The 19,889-nt window shown below is 49.2% G+C and overlaps 1 long non-coding RNA gene across 2 annotated transcripts; it reads left to right on the top strand.

The window, feature by feature from the left end:
- The first annotated feature begins 2,059 nt into the window (after positions 1-2,059).
- On the top strand, positions 2,060-19,571 carry LOC140605740 (uncharacterized). Of its 2 annotated transcripts, none has more exons than XR_012008304.1 (3): positions 2,060-2,334; positions 3,501-3,617; positions 19,433-19,571. It is a non-coding gene; the product is annotated as an uncharacterized lncRNA (long non-coding RNA). The 2 variants fall into 2 exon arrangements; XR_012008303.1 differs by having other exon boundaries at positions 3,501-3,648; positions 19,433-19,561.
- The last annotated feature ends 318 nt before the right edge of the window (positions 19,572-19,889 follow it).

Below are 19,889 nucleotides of genomic sequence, written 5' to 3'. Positions count from 1 at the left end.
TCCTCACGGGGCCACGGGCCACCACCGACTAGCGGTTCTCCTGCCAGTCCCAGGCCCAGGTCTGCCCTCACATCCTCCCTCCACGTTATTTATTTATTTTTCCATATTTACTTTCTCCTTTAGTTTATTTCACTTCCGAAATACATCTTGAAGGCACAGATCGATCCAATTCACCGGGCTGGTGACGAGCCTGCCAGTAAGCCCGGCATCGGACGCCAGAGGACCCGGGGAAGCAGGCGAATCAAAAACCAAACATGGAACCAATAAAATCTTTAACCTGACACTACAAACTTCCCACAGACTTCAGAGAAATACCTCCAGAAGTGCACGACCTCTTAGTTTCTCCCCAAGGCTACCTCCTCCTCCAGCGGGGTCTTTCTAAAATACAGATTTGACCCTGTCACTTCCCGGCTTCAAAACCCCTCGATAGCTCCTCATTATTTATTATTCTTCTTCACTAACATTGATCGCGGTCCTCTGCCGCGGTCCCTGCCGAATGCCTTTCGTGCATGTGTTCCCGCGGGGCAGGGACTGCTGCTATCCGGGTCTCCGGCCGGGAGGGCACGGCCACGTGGGGGGACTGCAGGGTCACACAGCTGGCGAGTGCTGGGGCTGGGATGCAAACCTGGGTCAGTCTGAATCCCGAGCTTCTTCCCCTCCACCTCGGCACCACTGGATCCCTCAGCCTACCCTGGAAGAGCCCCCCGCCCGGCTGACATCACCCCATCTCCTGCCACGCTGCCTCTCCCCCCCACCGCCCTCCCTGGGCTGACCCCGCTCATCACTTCTGTCCCTGTCTCAGGGCAGAAGCCCCACCCCACCCCTGGGCCCAGACCTCCGCCTGCTCACTCGGCAGCGTCCTCTGAGGGACCTCCTTGCCTCCAGCAACCCACCAGCTCCTGGGACTTGAACTTCTGAATCAGCAGCAGGGCCTCAAGTGTCCTGTTTTGAAATAAAAACCCTCCCTGACCTTAAGCCTCCTGCTAGACACCAACTTCTATCTCTGTTCCCATTTCCTGCCAAGCTTTTAAAAGACCAGCATGGGGACACCTGGGTGGCTCAGGGGTTGAGCATCTGCTTTCTGCTCAGGTCATGATCCCCAGGGTCTTGGGCTTGAGTCCTGCATCGGGCCCCCTGCAGGGAGCCTGCTTCTCCCTCTGTCAATGTCTCTGTCTCTCTCTGTCTTTCATCAATCAATAAATAAAATCTTAAATAATAAAAAGCCAGCCTGTAGCCCCGTCCTTGCTGGCCTCCTCACCCACGCACACTCAGCCTTCAGCTCTTGGCCTTCTGTCCCCTGTCCCACCTCTCCTCTGCAGTGACACATGGATGGCCTCCACGTAGGCTCATCGGTCCCGTTTGTCAGGCCTTCACCTCACATCTCTTCTCTGGCTCACCACCTTCCAGCTGCTCCTTCTCTAGCTACTTTTTGACACTTCTTCCTTTGCTCTGTGTCTTAAATACTGGCATGCTCTAGAGTTCCACATCAGGCCCACAACATTCCCTGCACTGCCCCATCCTCCCTGGGAAGTGTCAGCCCCAGTGACCTGCACCCCAGCCCTGGCTTCCCTCCAGAAGGCCATAGCCGACTGCCTGCTGGTGTCCTGGTGTCCTCACTGGGACACCCCCTTTGCCCCTCAGACTGGGTGCGTCCCCATTGGAACTCCTCATGAGCCCTCGTCTGTCTGCTTACCAGAAGGTGGAAGCGGGACATTTTGTAGACTTCTCCCTCTTCTCCTTTATTTTCTACTCCTCAGGTTCCATATTGGGCACCCAGTCCTGTGGGTCTACCTTACACACATCCCCTCTCCTCAGCATCCCCCAAGCACTGCCCCTGTTCAGCTGCCATAGTCTCTTGCCTCCTCCCGTCTCCAGCCTTCCCCTCTGAACTCTTCTCCCCACTGCACACGGAGGATCTTTCCCAAATGCAAATGTGATCTGGTTATATGCCTTCAGTGGCTCCCTATTGCTCTCACAGTAAAATTTACCTCAATAGAACCCATTATGATGTGGCCCCTGCCAGCCTCTCCATCCTACATTCTCACCAGGGAATCTCAGATCAGTTCACTACCCTCTCTTGCCAATCTCACACGCTTGATATCCACAGGAACTACATGGAGACCCCCATCACTTGAGGCTCTCCTGCCTCCATGCCCTTGTAATACCTGTTCCTTCTAATTCAAACACATTTCCTCTCTGGTCTTCCAGGCAAACTACTCTTCATAGCTGAGTCTTTCTTTCCTATGCCGAGTGCTACCTCCCTTGGATTCCCCCGGAGGACATGCAGGTGCCCCTCTCTCAGTCCTACTGGAGCCTATACAGGCACCAATGAAAGTGAGTATTTATATCTTAAGAGTCTTGTTGTATCTGTTTATCTCCCCCAACCCCACGCTTCCGCTGGATTTGGGAATGACTTGAGTGCTGGATTCAGGGAGGATTTAATTCTGAGTCTCTAGGGCTCAGCTGATGGTCTGGCACAGAGAAGGAGCTTGACAGTATTTGCTGGGTTCTCCCCAATTCAGAAAATAAAAAAACAAAAAGGAAGCTGGACTGGAAGTTTGGAGGACCAGCTGGGAGGGCCAGTACTGGGGGCTTCAAGCTGGAACCAAACTTGGGTCTCTTTGGTGATATAATCTGGGGTCCAGAGAGTGCCACAGAGTCTTGGACTGGAAATGGGGCCCCAGTTTCGTGGGTGAGTTCAGGGGTCATCCCTCTTGGAGTCAGACAGACCTGGTTTTAAATTTCAGCTCCTCTTCCCAGCTTTATGACCTTGGGCAAGTCTCTTTATCTCTCTAAACCTGTTTCCTCTCTTGCAGCTGGTGGATTGTAACTGCCTCCGGACTGCACTGATTCTAATAAGGTAGCTAGCTAGACTAGTGCCAACACCTAGTGGATGCTCGGGAAATGTTCTTTCACACAGTCGTGCAGTCTTGGGGCCCCCATTCCTCTCCCGGGGAGACCTGGCTTGACAGAGGGTAGTGATCAGCAACGGTAGCTACTTTTACTTCCTACATGTCCCAGGCACTGTACTCAAGTGCTCTACCTGAATTATTCCATACTGCTGTCCTTTCCTTTGCCAATGAGGAAGCTCAGGTTCAGAGAGGTCAGGCTGTTTGCCCAAGGTCACACAGGCAGTGATGGATGCTGGGATTTGAAAGCAGGCCAGGCTCTGCTTCTGGTCCTGGTGAGGCTCAGCTTCCTTCATAGTTCTCCCAGCCAGGCAGACTTTGCCCACTCCCCCCGCCTCCCCTCTGCCCACTGCTAGATCTGTTTAAACTAGCTGAGCAGGGTGAGGTGGGGAGGCCGCAGAGAAGGTACGGAGATGTTTGTTTTCCTTGGGGGTTTATATCAACATTGGTCTTGACATTTCGCCTGTTATTATGTGTGGTTCTTTAGAGGGTGAAATAATATTTTCTTTTGCTTGAGAAAAGGACAAAGTTCAGACAGAGCTCTTGGCCCCAAATGGATTTTCCTCCTTCTCTGCTTTCCATGTGCCATAGCTGCTCCATGTCGTCGGAGCCATCTCTGCGGGGAAGCATCCTCCCCGGCCTGCTGTGGATGCACCAGGGTGGCGTAGATTCGCCTCACGCTGTAAACTCCATCCAGGGATGCAGTCGGTGGGTCACACCTGCCGTTCTCACCATACACGTATGTGGTAGAGGCTTCTGTGTGCCGTGGCTGGGTCCTTCCACATTTGTTTGCCTTTTTCAGATACATGCGGTGGGGAGCTGGGTGGTACACTCACCATGCCACCCTGGACACACCCTGGGGGGTGGGGCACACCGATAACGCTGATGGTGCATGCAGCATGCCGTAGGGAAATCCCAGAGGCTCGAGAGATCCTCTTTGGGCTTCACAGTCTGTGCACTTTAACTGGGCACCTGGAGACATAGACATTCTTCCTGATGCGTGAAGAAAGCCCCTGAACTCCAGACACGTCCTGGGTATTTGAGCTGTGTGCAGCGTGCTGGAGGGCAAATGCGTGCAGGGACTCTTAGCATCCTGGAGACCTCGTTCTCTGGGTACATCTCCTCAGTGTGCTACAGATGACAGCCACAGTGTGGCCACCACTCCAGGTTAGCATGCCACAGCTGCCGTGGGACACTACCACCGACTAGGTGGCTTAAAAGAGCAGAGATTTATTCTCTCACAGTACTTGGAAACCAAGGGTCTGAAATCAAGATGTTGCCAAGACTGGTTCCTTCTTTTTATTTATTTATTTATTTATTTATTTATTTATTTATTTATTTATTTATTTAAATTTATTTATGTATTTTTAAGTAATCTCTAGGCCCAACATGGGGCTCAAACCCACAACCCCAAGATCAAGGGTCACACATCTCTCCACCTGGGCCAGCCAGGTGCCCCAGGATTGGTTTCTCCTAAGGCCGCCAGGGATCTGTTTCCTGCCTCTCTTGTTGGTTCTGCCAGCAGTTCTGGGTGCTTGTGGGCTTGTAGCTGCGCCACTCTGATCTTTGCCCCTGTCCGCACATGGCCTTCTCCCTCTGTGTGTCTCGTTTGGGTCTGTGTCCCTCTCCTTTCTTACAAAGACTCCAGTCATTGGATTCAGGGCCCACCATAATCCAGTGCGTCCTCATCTTAGCTTAACTAATTACATCTGCAGAGACTAGTTCCAAATAAAGTCACAGGCTGAGATTCCTGCTGAACATGAATTCGGGGGTACTATTAACCCAGTAGTACAGCCCCCACTCCTTGAGCTCTCTTTGTGAAGAACACAGTTAAACCTTTTTTTAAAAATAGAGATTTTATTTATTTATTCATGAGAGACACAGAAAGAGAGGCACAGACACAAGCAGAGGGAGAAGCAGGCTCCATGTGGGGAGCCTGATGTGGGGCTCTATCCCAGGACCCCGGGATCATGACCTGAGCCAAAGGCTGATGCTCAACCACTGAGCCCGCCAGGCGCCCCGTTATACCCTTTTGGTACATTACCTCATTTAGTTCTCCCGAGAGCACTTAAGTGGTCGGTGTCCTCTTCATTTTTGGTTGAGACAGCTGAGGTTCAGAGGGGGCGCCTCACTTGCCCCGGGGTACACAGCCACTCTAAGGGGGTCCGAGCTTCAAACCCAGGACTACTGGAGTCCTGCCACCATTATGCCCTGTGCAGCAGGGAGCTGAGGACACATTCCACACATACTCCACATCCTCTAACTCAGGGCTTCTCAACTGTGGCTTCATTGAGATTTGGGACTGATTAATTCTTTAAAAATGTTTTAAAAATTAATTTATTTTTTAACTTAAAATCAATTAATTAACATGTAGCATATTATTGGTTTCAGAGGTAGATGTCAGTGATTCATTAGTCTGTTTTTTTTAAGATTTTATTTATTTATTCATGAGAGACACACACAGAGAGAAAGAGGCAGAGACACAGGCAGAGGGAGAAGCAGGCTCCATGTGGGGAGCCCAACGTGGGACTCGATCCCGGGACTCCAGGATCATGCCCTGGGCTGAAGGCAGGCACCCAACTGCTAAGCCACCCAGGCGTCCCACATCAGTCTTATATAAACTCCCAGTGCTCATGACCTCATGTGCCCTCCTTAATGTATCACCCAGTTACCCCCTCCCCCGCCCCCTCCCTTCCAGCAACCCTCAGTTTGTTTCCTATGATTAAGAGTCTCTTATGGTGTGTCTCCCTCTCTGATTTTGTCTTGTTTTATATTTCCCTCCCTCCCCTACGCTCCTTTGTTTTGTTTCTTAAATTCCACATGTAGTGACATAATATAATTGTCTTTCTCTGATTGACTTATTTCACTTATCATAATACCCTCTAGTTCCATCTATGACATTATAAATGGCAAGATTTCATTTTTTATGGCTGAGTAATATTCCATTGCATATATGCACCACATCTTCTTTATCCATTCATCTACTACTGTTCTGATTAATTCTTTATTGTGAGGAGCTGTCCTATGCATTGAAGGATGAAGCATCCTTGGCCTCTAGCATTAGAAACCCATAGAACCTCCCGCAGTTGCAATCACCAAAAATTCCTCTGGATAATGCCACCTGCACCCTGGGTGGGGGTGTGACATTGCCCTCTGTAGAGAGACACTGCTATGGATTTACTCCTTTTGGGGCAGATGTGGTCTGTGTGAGAGGACAAGGCTTGCCCCTTAGGTGTGACAGGTTCAGGATCATAAGGGGAAGGGACAGTGGAGATGATGATGATGACAAAGGATGCGACAGGCGCCCCTGCCTGTGGCATCTTATTTGTTTCCCTCTCCAACCCCTGAGGAACCCATGCTGTGAGGCTGGTGAAGGAGATCACAGCAGCTCAGCACCTGGGACGCTTACCTTTGGCGCTTTGCAAAAGAAAGCCCCTGTTGTCAACTCCCCCAGGCTGCTCCCTGAGGCCTGGTGATCCTTCCTAATGACCCCGGGGTTCAGAAGCTCCTGACAATCAAGGCTCCAGGGGGGATTAACTGTACCCAGAATTGGTCTGAGTGCTGACCGATGGATTTTAATACTTGCTTCTTTGTTGACCTTCAAGAGCAAGGCACCTGTCTGGGTGGATCCAAAAAGTAAAACCTTTGATTTGTTCTTAATATTTTATTTATTTGGGATCCCTGGGTGGCGCAGCGGTTTAGCTCCTGCCTTTGGCCCAGGGCGCGATCCTGGAGACCGGGATCGAATCCCACGTTGGGCTCCCGGTGCATGGAGCCTGCTTCGCCCTCTGCCTATGTCTCTGCCTCTCTCTCTCTCTCTGTGACTATCGTAAATAAATAAAAATAAAAATAAATAAATTTATTAAAAAATATTTTATTTATTTGATGAGAGAGAGAGAGAAAGAGAGAGAGAGCACAAGCAGGGGGAGCTGTAGAGGGAGAGGGAGCAGCAGATCTCCGCCGAGCAGGGAGCCCGACATGGTCTCCATCCCAGGACCCTGGGATCATAACCTGAGCTGAAGGCAGACACTTAAACGATGGGACCACCCAGGCACCCAGTAAAATCTTATTTTTAAGAAGGGTAGCATCTTTTCTCCCCAGAATAAAGGCCTAAGAGCTTACTCAATGTTCTATGCTAAGTGTACCTGGTGCCAGCTGACAAACAGTCTGAATTTCCCAGACTCCTGCTCTGAGAGGAACAGTCAGGCTTGGGCAGGGCCTCAAGTGACAAACATTTTCTGAGCACCAAGTATGTACTAGGCCCAGTTTTAGGTGTTGGGGATGGAATGCGCATGGAACCTGAGCATGATCATAGAAGCATAGAAGATGCTGTAAAAAGAGGATGCAAGTGCTGAGTTGGGGGAACTCGGGGGCTGGGGCTGGGAGGGCCACTCTGGACCAAGCAGCCAGGATCGGGATGGGGTCTCTGTCCTGGCCTGGGCTCCCCAAGAAAGTAGGGCCTGAGACAAAGCTGCAGCATAAGTACTTTATGGGAATAAGGGACGCAGAGTGAATCAGGGAGGAGAGAGAGCCAGCATGAAGATGTGTCATCAAGTTGGCCACTGCCATCAAGGGACAGTGTGTGCTCAGTCTTGTAGGACAGGTGTCTGCCCCCTGGATTAGTCCTCTTGTGGTCAAAGGCTTACTCCACTCACTACTCAGTGGTTATCCCTCTCAGTGGTTATCTCTTCCTGCACATTTGGGTTGCAAATGCATGAGTTCCAAGGGGGTTTCCACTGTGTAGTATGTAGGGAGAAGCCCTAATGCTGGAAATGAGCTAATCATGGTCCAGTCCAAGGGAGGCATTGTCCCATCACCCCTGTGTCTGGCTGGAATCAAGGCAGCAGAGTGCTTAAGGGTGTCCATACAGACACCCGGTTTTACTCCGATGGTAGCATATCCCCATCAGGAAATTGACATTGATGTGATTCCCCTATTTTACTTGTGCTCATTTGTGTGTGTGTGTGTGTGTGTGTGTGTGTGTGTGTGTGTGTCCATACAGACACCCTCCTCTCTGAGGAGGTGACATTTGTCCTGGGACCCAAGGTGAGAATGACCTTTGTGCCTGACCCCCTAGGTCCCCTGTGACGAAACCTAGAAAGAACATATGCTTATAGGGTTTTTTTTTTCTTTTAGTAAAGAAAGAAATAAAAGTGTTCTTTTCTTTTTTTTATTAGCCACAAGTTTCAGAAAGGTAGAGTATTTTATCTTTTATTTTTTAATTATTGGAGTACAGGTGACACACAATGTTAGGTTATTTTTGGGCATATAACATAGTGATTCTCTACACTATGCAGTGGTCACCATTGGAAGTGTGTTACATCAGACAGAACATGAGTCTGTGGCTCCCACTGGTTGCGTCTTGACCTTTGTGGAGACCTGGGGCCAAGCCTTGTGAGGCTCTCTGGTTTCTGATACCACGCAGAACCAATTCTGGGTCCTGCAGAGATACAGCCAATACGAAGTGCTTCTTGGGGAAGTCAGAAAAAACATCCAATGACATAAGCCAGGGGGTGAGCTCCGGTCAGAATCTTCATGATTTGATGATACTTGCAGATAATTCTGGTTGCTCTCCAGCAGTGCTGTCCAATAGAAATGCATAAAACACATGTGCTTTAGAGTTTTCTAGGAGTCCCTTAAAAAAGAAACAGATGAAAGTCATTTTAATAAAATATATTACTTAATTTAGTATATAAAAATGCCACTTCAATATGTAGTCAATATAAAATATTAATGAGACAATTTATATTCTTTCATTCATATTATGTGCTTGAAATCTGGTATGTAATGTGATGTGTCTAGCAGGACATGTCAATAGGTACTGGCCATATTTCAAGTGCTCAGTGGCTACATGTGGCTGGTGGCTCCTGTTGGACAGCCTAACTCTAGACATTAGAAGTGTACTTTATTTTGTGTATTCAGATAATCTGTTTCTATTATCATAAGCTTGAAGAGTCTTCATGGGCACTGGCCCATTGGCGATGACTGGCCTAGGAATAAATGGCCAGGGCGCTATGTCTTTGGTGGACATCTGGGTTTTTTAAAATTTTTATTTAAAGATTTTATTTATTTGAGAGAGTGTGAGCACACGAGTGCACACAAGCAGGGGGAGGGGCATAGCAAGAGGAAGAAGCAGACTCCCTACTGAGCAAGGAGCCCCATGCAGGGTTTGATCCCAGGACCAAAGGCAAGACACTTAACTGACTGAGCCACTCAGGCACCCCAGGCATTTTTTTTTAATTAAACATTTTTAATGAGATAAATGTAGATTCAGATACAGTTGTAAGAAATAATAATTTATCTATGCCCTGTATCCAGTTTTATTCCAATGGTAACATATCCCCATCAGGAAATTGATATTGATGGGATTCCCCTATTTTACTTGTGCTCATTTGTGTGTGTGTGTGTGTGTGTGTGTGTGTCTAGTTTTGTGCAATTTTATCACATACACATACACCTACTACCATAGTCAACTTGCTGGACAGTTCCTTGTGACAGGACCCTCCTGGTATTTGCCCTTTTATAACCATGTCCTCTCCCACCTACCCCTCCCATTTTAACCCCCGGCAACCACTAATCTATTTTTCATTTCTAAAATGTTGTCATTTCAAATATATAAATGGAATCGATATGTGACTTTGTGGGACTAGCTTTTTTCACTCCACACAATTCCCTGGAGACTCATCCAAATAATTGTCCTTATCTGTAGCTCCTTACTCTTCATTGCTGAGTAGTTTTCCACATCCTGTGCTATAGCTCCTAACCTCATGCAGCCAGGGGCTGTACCTGTGTCCACAGTGTGCCCTTTTCATGGCCATTCTACCTCAGAGGGTTGAATAGAAGTCCCATGGCTTATAGCCAGGCAGGCCCTGACTGCTATTCAGTGATTAGCATTTAAATGACAGAGGGTTATGGTTAAGATTAGGATAAAGATTAAACAAGATAATCCATAGAGTGTTTAGCAGAATACCTGGCAAGTAATCTGCTAAACACTAACCAAGATAAAGTTATTTACAAAAGTGAATTGGGTTTGCTCTAACGCACAGAAAGCAGAGGCTTGAGAGCTCCCAGTGCGCTATCCCTGAGGTCTCACTATACTGTAGAGGTCTCAGACCGAGTTGCCCAGGGTTGCCTGCTGGGAAGTAGAGGGGCTGGGTTCAAATTTGGCCTGACTCTAGGTTCTGCACATTGCTCCATTTGCCCTGATGTCAGAGGCTGTGGAAGACCATCCTTGCTGGCCTGATGTGTCCTAGGACTCTCAAAGGAGCATGCTGAGGCCACCTTCCCCACCCTCACACCTGCCCTGTTGGCTCTACCCACCCAGCTCAGCGCCTGCTCTGCACTCCTCTGCACTCTTCTCTCTTGCCCCTCTGGGTGGTCACATCCTAAACCTGCTGTGCCAGGAGCTGCTCTCTGTCCACCTGTGCTCCATCCCCTCTGCTGTGATGTGCTGCCCATGCTGCCCACCCGCACAGAGTGGTATTTCTGCAAACACTGCAAACTGCCACCCACCGCACAGGCCTGCCGTCCACCTCACCCACCTGCTCCTCTGTGCAGAAGTTCAAGATCAACATGGAACCCCCACCCCACCGGGTCCCATCTCTGTAAAGGGCAGTCCTTCCAGCTACTTGCTCAGGCCAAAGACCTTGCTTTTTTCTCTCACTCCACACTCTACTCCATTGGGAAACCTTCTCAGCAATCCCAAGTATATCCTGACTCTGAGCATATCTCCCACGCCCTGACCCCTTCACATGTATCTGGTCCAGGGCACTATCACTGTCTGCTCAAATGACAGCAGTGGCCTCCTAACTGGCCTCCATGCTTGTGACCTCTTTGTAATGCACCCTGCTCCCCACCCCAGCACTCCTCACCTCCTTCTCCTGGAGCACTCAGCACCATCTAACCTACTGTATTCTTTGCTTATTAATTTTGTCTAGTGCCTGTCTTCGCCTTATTAGAACCTGAGTGCCACGAGGACAGGGATATGGGTCAGAATTGCTCCCTGCTGCATCCCTAGAATAATGCCTGCTGCATTACAGGGCCAGGTACATGCTTCCTGAAGGCCTGCATCCCTCTGCATGCACGGCTTGGGCTGTGCTTGTTGGGGCACAAGCTGGATTTGCTTGTCATAACACACAAGTGAAACTCCTGACCCACATTGGATTCATTGGCTAAGATTTAGGTCCTCACCCGCTCCATACACTGGGCTCACTCCCTGCATCATTGTCATGGTTACCAAGAGTCCAGAGTGACCCTTGATGTGGGTCTCTCTCCAGCCGGTACCCATTCAGGGATTTGGCACTGGTTGGCTAAAAAATTGGCACCAGTGGGACAGTGACACTTGTCATTCAACCCAGGCCAACCACTCTGGGTTCCAACTGCGTGATGCCACTGGATACCCCAGGGTCTTACCCTCCAGTTGGGTTCTTTGTACCCCATTACTTCCAGTAGGGCCACAGAGATTGTAGGGTTGTGAGGAGGGGATCATATGACAATTCAACAAAGCCCTACCATGTGTCATTTCTTCACTGGCTCCTAACACCAACCCTGGGATGCAGGTAGTGCCATCAATCTCTCCGCACTTGAGTTCCTATGAACTGGACAACTTGTCCAAGGGCTCCCAGCAAGTATGAGGTAGAGCTGGGTGTCAACCCGGGACACAAGGTGCTAACACCTGTGGTGCAGAGGGGTGGAGGGGGAAGCAGGGGCTTTGGGCTGATGTCTGCAGGTCAGGAGCTACTGCAGGATCTGCATGCCCCATGTCCCCATAGCCATCCGCAGGCCACCTAGGATGAGATGTGAATAACAGGCTAGGGTGGGGGCGAAGGTACATTCAGGCCCTTCCATGGGGATACTGACTGCTCGGAGCAAGAGTGCCGTCCCCGGGCATGGGCAGACTAGGGCGGTGCCACAGGGGCACAGCCGGGGAGAGGCTGAGACCACACGGTGGCTGAGGATGCAGGGGGTGGTAACCAGGCCTACCCCTGAACAGTGGGCACAATTCTCAACCGGACAGAATCAGGGACACAGTAGACTATGGCTGGGGACGGCAAGGCAGGACTGGAGATGTGGTGGGGCAGTCCCAGGGGACACCGAGTCTAGAGCTGTTCCCGGCCCCCTGCACCCTCCCCTCCTCAGGTCTCTCAGCCCTAACCACCCCCCCCACCCCTGCCTTACCCTGTCCAGGAGCTGCTCCTCTGCGGCTGCCACCGTCTGACGCGCCTTTGAAATCTTATCTCTCATCTTGTTCTCTGTTTCCTCCTTGTCCAGGCCTCATCTGTCTCCTGCCTCCCCCACCCCCCACCTGCTTCCCATCTGTGGCCCCTCCCCCGCCCCTGCCCGCTGACCACTGCCTCCGTGCTGGCCTGGCCTGTCCTGTCCTCCCGGCTCCGGATCCAGCCCTTCCCTGCCTGTCCAGGGGAGATTTGAGTTGTGAGTGAGGACCCTGCCTGCTGCCTCCTGCGAGCCCTGAACCTCAGCCCCAGGCCCCTGTCTGGGCCCTCCTTCTCTCCCCTGGCCCCCACCCAGCCCTCAGGCCCTCACACTCCCAGGTCAACCGCTCGAGCTCCCTGAAGGCTGGTTCCCCAGGGCCCCCTCTGTCCCTCACAGCACAGGCCACCCTCCGTCCTTGAACTTGCCCAGCCTAGCCTTCACCTAGGGTTCTGTCTCCAGTCTGTGACCTCCTCTAGGTCAGGGACTCCACCCGCATTCTTTACAGATGGCGAAACTGAGGCTTGGTAAGCAGGCACCCCATCCCCAGTGCTTCCTTGGTCTAGGCTGCCCCTCAGTGAGGTTGTCCTGACAGCTTGACGTAGCTCGGCTCCTTCCCACTCTGGGTGCCCCCGCACCCTCCATCCCTGCACCCTAGTTTCTTTTCCTCTGGGGCCTCACCACCCACTTTACAGGGAAAACAGAAGGGGGTTAGCCTCACCCTCCTGGGGGCCGACCTGAGTGTCCACTGTGCCCCAGATGCCCCGGCAGAGGCTTCCAGCATCCTGCCCCTGTCCCCGGGGGCCCCTGCTGCCTCCAGAAGTCTCTATCCTATGAAATCAAACCGCCCAGCCTGCCTGAATTCAGATCCCAGGCCCGCCACGTAGTCACTGAGTGATTGCTGGCTCGTAAGTTCCTTTTCTTCGGGCCTCAATTCCTGCACCTGTAAATTGCCGAGGAGGGTGATGAGGGTGCCTATCTTGGGGGTGTTGTGAGAATTACATGAGTTAATGTGCACAAAACATGATGCAGCAGGACCCAGTGTGTAGTATGTGCTCAGTGAATAGCCCTCCTTGCTCTCACATGCCACAGTGGCAGCAAAAATGTGGGAGAAAATCGTGTACTTGAATGTGCAGGTAACTAACTGTCCCCGGATACCAGTGATGCCTTCACCTTGACCCCATCCCTGAGTGCTTTCCAACCTCAGTCTCTTTGAGTCTTGTCAACAAACTTGGCGGTGTGGACTCTTGCTCCCACCTTCCAGATGAGCAACCAAGACACAGAGGGCAGAGACCCACCCAGGTCACACCTCGGGTATGCACGAGGTAGGATATGCAGGCCAACAGTGGGGCTTCCAGGCTGTAGGACCCTGGCTCAGGAACTTACCACTGGGTGTGACCTGGGACCAGTCGTGTGGACTCTCAGCCATAGTTTATCCATATGTAGAATGGGGATACTTGGTCTTACCTCACCAAGCCACAGTGAGAATCCAGTGATGTCTGTGGGCTTACTCAGTGATCACTCAGTGAGTGGTAGCTGACAGTAGGAGGTCAGGGCTGGGGTTTGCCCCTGGTCTGTCAACTGTGAGTCTGAGCCTACCCTTCCCACCTCATGGCCCGGCCCATCCTGCTCTGCTAGGGACACTCAGACATCTGAAGCCATATGTACATCGATCACAGGTTCTGGGAGGTGAGGTCTACTGCTCCATTTGGAAGCAATTGGGGCCTGAGTCTCTTGGGCCTCCAGCCCATGTTGAACTTATTTGAGGCATTTGTGTTTTCAAAGTTGAAACCTAAACAAGAAAGGGAGTGTAACAGGGTGTTTTGCTGTTCATTCAGATTGTCCTTCTCTGAAGTGTCTCACTGGCTGACTCCTCTGTGGCTGCACAGTACAGGCCTGCCTGGGTGGCCAGTGAGCTCCTGGGCATGAGCCTGCCACAGCTTGAACCTTCCATGGCTTCCACTTTCCACAGGGACCAGCCAGGTGCCTTAGCTAGAGGAAAGCTCTGAAGTGCACAGACCAGGGCCCCCTCCTGGCTGTGGGATGCTGAGCAAGCACATATCTACACTGAGCCTCCGTTTCCTCACCCAGAACTCGTAGAAAACATTCTTTGCCTTACAGGTTTGCCCAGAACTGAGGGATTTCCTGTGATGCTGGACCTTCAGTGCTAAAACCTGAAAACTTCCAAACATACCAGGTTGAGTTGAGTACTGTGAGGATGAAAAGTCCCTCACGTTGCTGCTTAGAAAAGAGCAGTGATGGCTGGGCCTGTGTGCACAGCATGTCTCCATTTCCATCACCTAACTCTGTCGCTTCCCAAGCTTGCCAGTGATCCTGCTTATTCCCCCCCACTTTACAGATGAGAAAACTGAGGCTGGAGAGAACAGGCAGCTTATCCAGGGTCAGACGGGGTGGCTTAGAGTGAATGACTTAATTGTACAGGTCCAGGAAGTCACCCCTGCATCTGGAGGGTGGCACTGTTGTGAGTCATGCTCCACAGGTGGCGTTTCCCTGAATAGTGGAGGTGGGAGCCCAGGGTCTGCTGGCCGTGAGGGACGCCCTTCCTTCTCCCCCTGCTGTCTCTCGTCAGGGTGGTGAAGACCAGAGGGTGGTTCAGGTGCCACTCTGGAGGAGGGCCAGACACTCAGCCTCCTGCTGACAGGCCTTGTTTCCAAACACACTTCCCAAACCCCTCTGCTGCCACTGTGCTGGGCGTTCTTGGACTTCAATTTTCTCTGTTGTAAGGGGTCCGTAATCACAGTACCTACATAGCAGCGTTGTTTTTTTTTTTAAAGATTTTATTGATTTATTTATTCATTAGAGATGCACAAAGAGGCAGAGACATAGGCAGAGGGAGAAGCAGGCTCCCTGTGGGTACCCAATGCGAGACTCAATCCCAGGATCCTGGGATCATGACCTGAGCAACTGAGCCACCCAGGTGTCTCTTGTTTTTTTTTTTTTTAGGATTCATTGAGGTAATTTATGCAAGAGCTTAGCAGATTCCTTAGTAGGTACATAGCAGTGTTAGCTAACAAGGAGAAGATTATAATGGATAAGAATAGTATAATTCACAACTTGTTTCTCCCTCCAGTATCCCACGGAATCCTCACAACAGCACTAGTTTGAGAAGTGGGTGCTATTCTCCCCATTTTCCAGATGTGGAGACTAAGGCTTTGGTCAGGGAGGAAGTTGCCCTGAGCTGTGCAGGAAATGGGGTAGGGCTGAGGAGCCAGGCCGATGGGACCTGACAAGCCACAGAGCCTACCCCAAGTCCCCTTCCCTGACTGCCTTTCAGCCTGTCACCCTCCTGCCCCTGCCCCAGGATGGTGGACTTTGTCCTTCTGGCTCCACTGAGAGCCCACTGGCTCTGTTCCCCACCTTCTGCCTCCCCGCCCTCTTTCCAGTGTGCTTATCACCAGCTGACATCAAAGTATTGGTTTTCTTACTTATTATCCATTTCTCCCACAAAAATACCAGTTCCAAGAAGCAGGGGCTTTGTCTTTTGTTCACTGCAGAGTCCCCATGCCTGCACAGCAGGCCTTCAGTGAACTGTCAGATGATTAGATTATCTTCTAATTATTATAAGAACAAATGAAACTTGGTGTCCTGCAGCCCCAGTGGTGATGCAATGCCTGATTCATGACAGCAGATGGCAGCAGAGAACAAGGTACATGATGGGTGGAGCCCAGGTGAAGTTTGCAGGTTTGACTTTATAGTGTGTGTGTGTGTGTGTGTGTGTGTGTGTGTGTGTGTGTGTTGCATGTACCATCTTCTATCTCCTCTCCTTAACCAATCTTCAAGCCTGCAGATCCCAACCCAATAGAAAGAAGCTTTTCCCAATCATGTATAATAACAGCTATTGTTGATTAGGTACAGAAGCAGTATGTGCCAGGCACCATGTATGCATCATCTCATCAGACCCTCACATTAGCCCTACTACTACTACCCTCATTCTGCAGACAAGGAAAGTGAAGTGCAGTAATAGTCCCCAGGTCACACAGCTAGTGGGGAGCCAGGACAGTTAGACCCCAGTCATTCTGTCAAACAACATGAGATAAGATCTCTGAGCTTTACTTGCCTGTTAGCAGACTCAGAGGCTACCCCAGGAGGAGGAGGGCCATCCTTGTCTCTGGAGGTGTAAGCTGTGCCAGATAAGTACCCGCCAGTGAGTGCCCAAAGCCACTCCTGGCCAGGTACAGCTGGATATATAATTTTCAGAACCCAGCACAAAGCGAAAATGTGGGGCCCTCTGCTCAAAAGTTAGTACAAATTTCAAGGTGGCAACAGCAGAGCATTAGGCCAAGCATGGGAACCTTCTAGGTATGAGGCTGTGTGTGACTGCACAGGTTGCATGCCTTTTGGGTCTGGGCAAGGTGTATGAGGATCAGGTCTCAGGAGCCTCTGGGACATCGTCAGCCCAGCTCTGCAGGAGTTCAGGGAAAAAGTCCCCCTCTGCACATTGCTTCTCATAAGACGGATCCTGAATCCCGGCACCTTTTATCTTTCTTCCCTGGTGGTGATTTATTTCCATGTGAAGGGCTAGGGCAGCCTCAGAGGCCCAGGTCCCATTTGATGGTCCATGAATCTTTCGTTTGCAGATCCTCTGGCCACTCTCTGCGTGGCCGGGCGGACCCACCACTTCCTTTCTGCCAAGTAAGGATTAAAAAGCCATAAAACAAGGAACCCAAACCTCTGGCTGGAGAAGCACACACATGGGCGTCAGATGCATTGGCTGGCTGGCAGGGGATGGATGGGGGCTGCAGGACTCGAGCCCCAAAGAGGGACATCTTCCCTGAGGCCACCATTTTCAGTCTCCTGTCCCCTGTGGAGGGGACTTCCTAGCCACACCTGGGGCCAGATCTGTTCAGGGTCATCCCCAGAGGGAGAAGTCTCAACTGATGCCAGGGCTCGAGGTGGTTCTGATGTGGTCAGAGAGTGAGGATGCTCAGGCTGAGCTGAGCATGAGGGCCCTGGTCAAGTTCAGGTGGGAAGATCTGAGCACCCATTGCATGCTGGGCAGTAAATACATATTGTTTTAATTTCTCACGGGGTTGTTCCCACCTGAATAGCGTAGATGAAGAATGTGGAGCTCAGAGAACCTGAGGCCACTTGTTAAATTCACATAGCTGGAAGTGATGACTTTTAGGATTTTAATTCCAGGTGAAGAGATAGCAAAACTTTGTCCCAAAGAGAAATTTTTAAACCATAATATTTGGAAAAGCACATGACTTATTTCTTGAAAGTGATCTATTTTTTTTAAAGAAATTCAAAGTTAGGGATCCCTGGGTGGCGCAGCGGTTTAGCGCCTGCCTTTGGCCCAGGGCGCGATCCTGGGAACCCGGGATCGGATCCCACGTCGGGCTCCCGGTGCATGGAGCCTGCTTCTCCCTCTCCTTCTGCCTGTATCTCTGCCTGTCTCTCTCCGTATCATAAATAAATAAATAAAAGACTGTTTCTGTTAAAAAAAAAAAAAAAAGAAATTCAAAGTTATAAAAGGCATGTGGAACAAAATTCAAAAGTGGTATAAAATAACATTAAAGTTTATGTCTTCTTTTCCCTTCTCCTATTGCACTTTGCCTTTTAGTTTTCATTATTTTGATTATATTCCCAGACGTGGAATTGCTGGATCATATGGTCCAACTTCATTCTTCTGCATGCAGATACCCAGTTTTCTCCAAACCATTTGTTGAAAAGACTGTCTTTTCCCCATTGACTAGTCTTGGCATTTGTGTTGAAAATCATTTGGCCATTACACATGAAGGTTTATTTCTGGACCCTCTATTCTATCCCATTGGCCATATATGTCTGTCTTTGTGTCAGTACCACACTGTTTTGATTAGTGTAGATCTATAGTAAATTTTGAGGTCCAGAAGTGTGAATCCAACTTTGTTCTTCTTTTTCAGAATTGTTTTGGCTATTTGAGGTCTCTTGAAATTCTATATGAATTTTAGTTTTGGGGGACGACTTTTCCTATGTCTAAAAAAGGTTGTTGAGATTGCACCAAGTCTGTAGATTGTCTTGGGTAGTATTGCTATCTTAGAAATATTATTCCTATCCATGAACATGGGATATCTTTCCATTTATTTGTCATCTTTAATTACTTTTCAGAATTGTTTTGGTAATTCTTATTGTACAAAATTTTATCTTCTCAGTTAATTCCTAATATTTTATTCTTTTATGAAAGCCTTTGTAAATGGGATGGTTTTCTTAGTTTCCTTTTTAGATTGTTCATTGTTGATGTTCAGAAATGCAACTGATTTTTGTGTGTTGACTTTGTATCCTACTACTTTGCTGAATTTATTAATTCTAGCCGTGTTTTTGCCTGTGTATATGTGTAATTTCAGGGTTTTCAACATATAAGATCATATCACCTGTAAGCAGAGATAATTTTACTTCTTCTTTTCTAGTTTGGATATCTTTTAGTTCTCTTTCTTGTCTAATTGCTCTGGCTAGCATGCCTGGTACTATCTTGAATAGAAATGGCAAAAGCAAGCTTCCTAGCCTTGTTCTTGATCTTAGGGGAAAGGTTTCAATCTTGCACCATTGAGTATGATGCTTCCTGTGGGTTTTTCATATATGGCTTCTATTATATTGAGGTAGTTTCTTTCTATTCCTAGTTGTTTGAGTGTTGTTTTTTAATCTGAAAGGGTGTTGAATTTGTCGAATGCTGTTTCTGTGTCAACTGAGAGGTGATCATGTGTGTTTTTTCCCTCTTCATTATGTTAATGTGACACATTTGATTCTTTTTTTTTTATAAATCTTTTTTTTAATTTTTTATTTATTTATGATAGTTACACAGAGAGAGAGAGAGAGGCAGAGACACAGGCAGAGGGAGAAGCAGGCTCCATGCCCCGGGAGCCCGATGTGGGATTCGATCCCGGGACTCCAGGATCGCGCCCTGGGCCAAAGGCAGGCGCCAAACCGCTGCGCCACCCAGGGATCCCTGACACATTTGATTCTTAATCAAACCACCCTTGCATTCCAGGAAAAAATTCCACTTGGTCATGGTGTATAATCCTTTAAATATGTGGTGCAGCACATTTTATACTTGAGATTCAATATTATAGATGTGCTTATCTGTTGGATATCAATCTCTTTCCATTATGTTGAGCTCATTGTGGGGTCCCCTGCAGGGACCAGGTCAGTCTTGTTCACCACTTTTTCCGCAGCATCACGCATAAGGCTTAGCACAGAGTAGGGGCTCTCTAAAGAATGAGTGAATTAATGAATGAATGAGCAAATCATAAAATGACAGAAGTTAACCCAAATAGATAATGGTATGGGATTACATGTGAGTTAAATTTTCTTTCTAGGGATCCCTGGATGGCTCAGCGGTTTAGCACCTGCCTTTGACCCAGGGCATGATCCTGGAGACCCAAGATCGAGTCCCACGTCGGGCTCCCTGCATGGAGCCTGCTTCTCCCTCTGCCTGTGACTCTGCCTCTCTCTCTCTGTCTCTTATGAATAAATAAATAAAATCTTAAAAATTTTTTTTCTTTTTATACTTTTCTTTTATATGTATTTATCCTGAATTTATTATATAATCAAGTAAAAGTTAAATATACATTATTTTAATGGCAGAATGAGAGACAGTTCTGGGTGCCCAGAGGAGACATGATTGAAAGGCATGAGATCAGGACAGGAAGCCTAATAAGGAAGCTGCTGGGATGTCCAAGTGTGGGGTGATGTTAGGGGAGTGTGTACAACAAGGGACTACGGGGACTAGAGCCTCAGTTTCCCCTTTGGAGAATGGGGTTAATAGTCACTCCT

The sequence above is a fragment of the Canis lupus genome, chromosome 16 (assembly GCF_048164855.1).
Source record: "Canis lupus baileyi chromosome 16, mCanLup2.hap1, whole genome shotgun sequence".
Classification (NCBI taxonomy): domain Eukaryota; kingdom Metazoa; phylum Chordata; class Mammalia; order Carnivora; family Canidae; genus Canis; species Canis lupus.
Note: the sequence above shows the minus strand (reverse complement) of the source record. Positions and strands in the feature narration are given on the sequence as shown.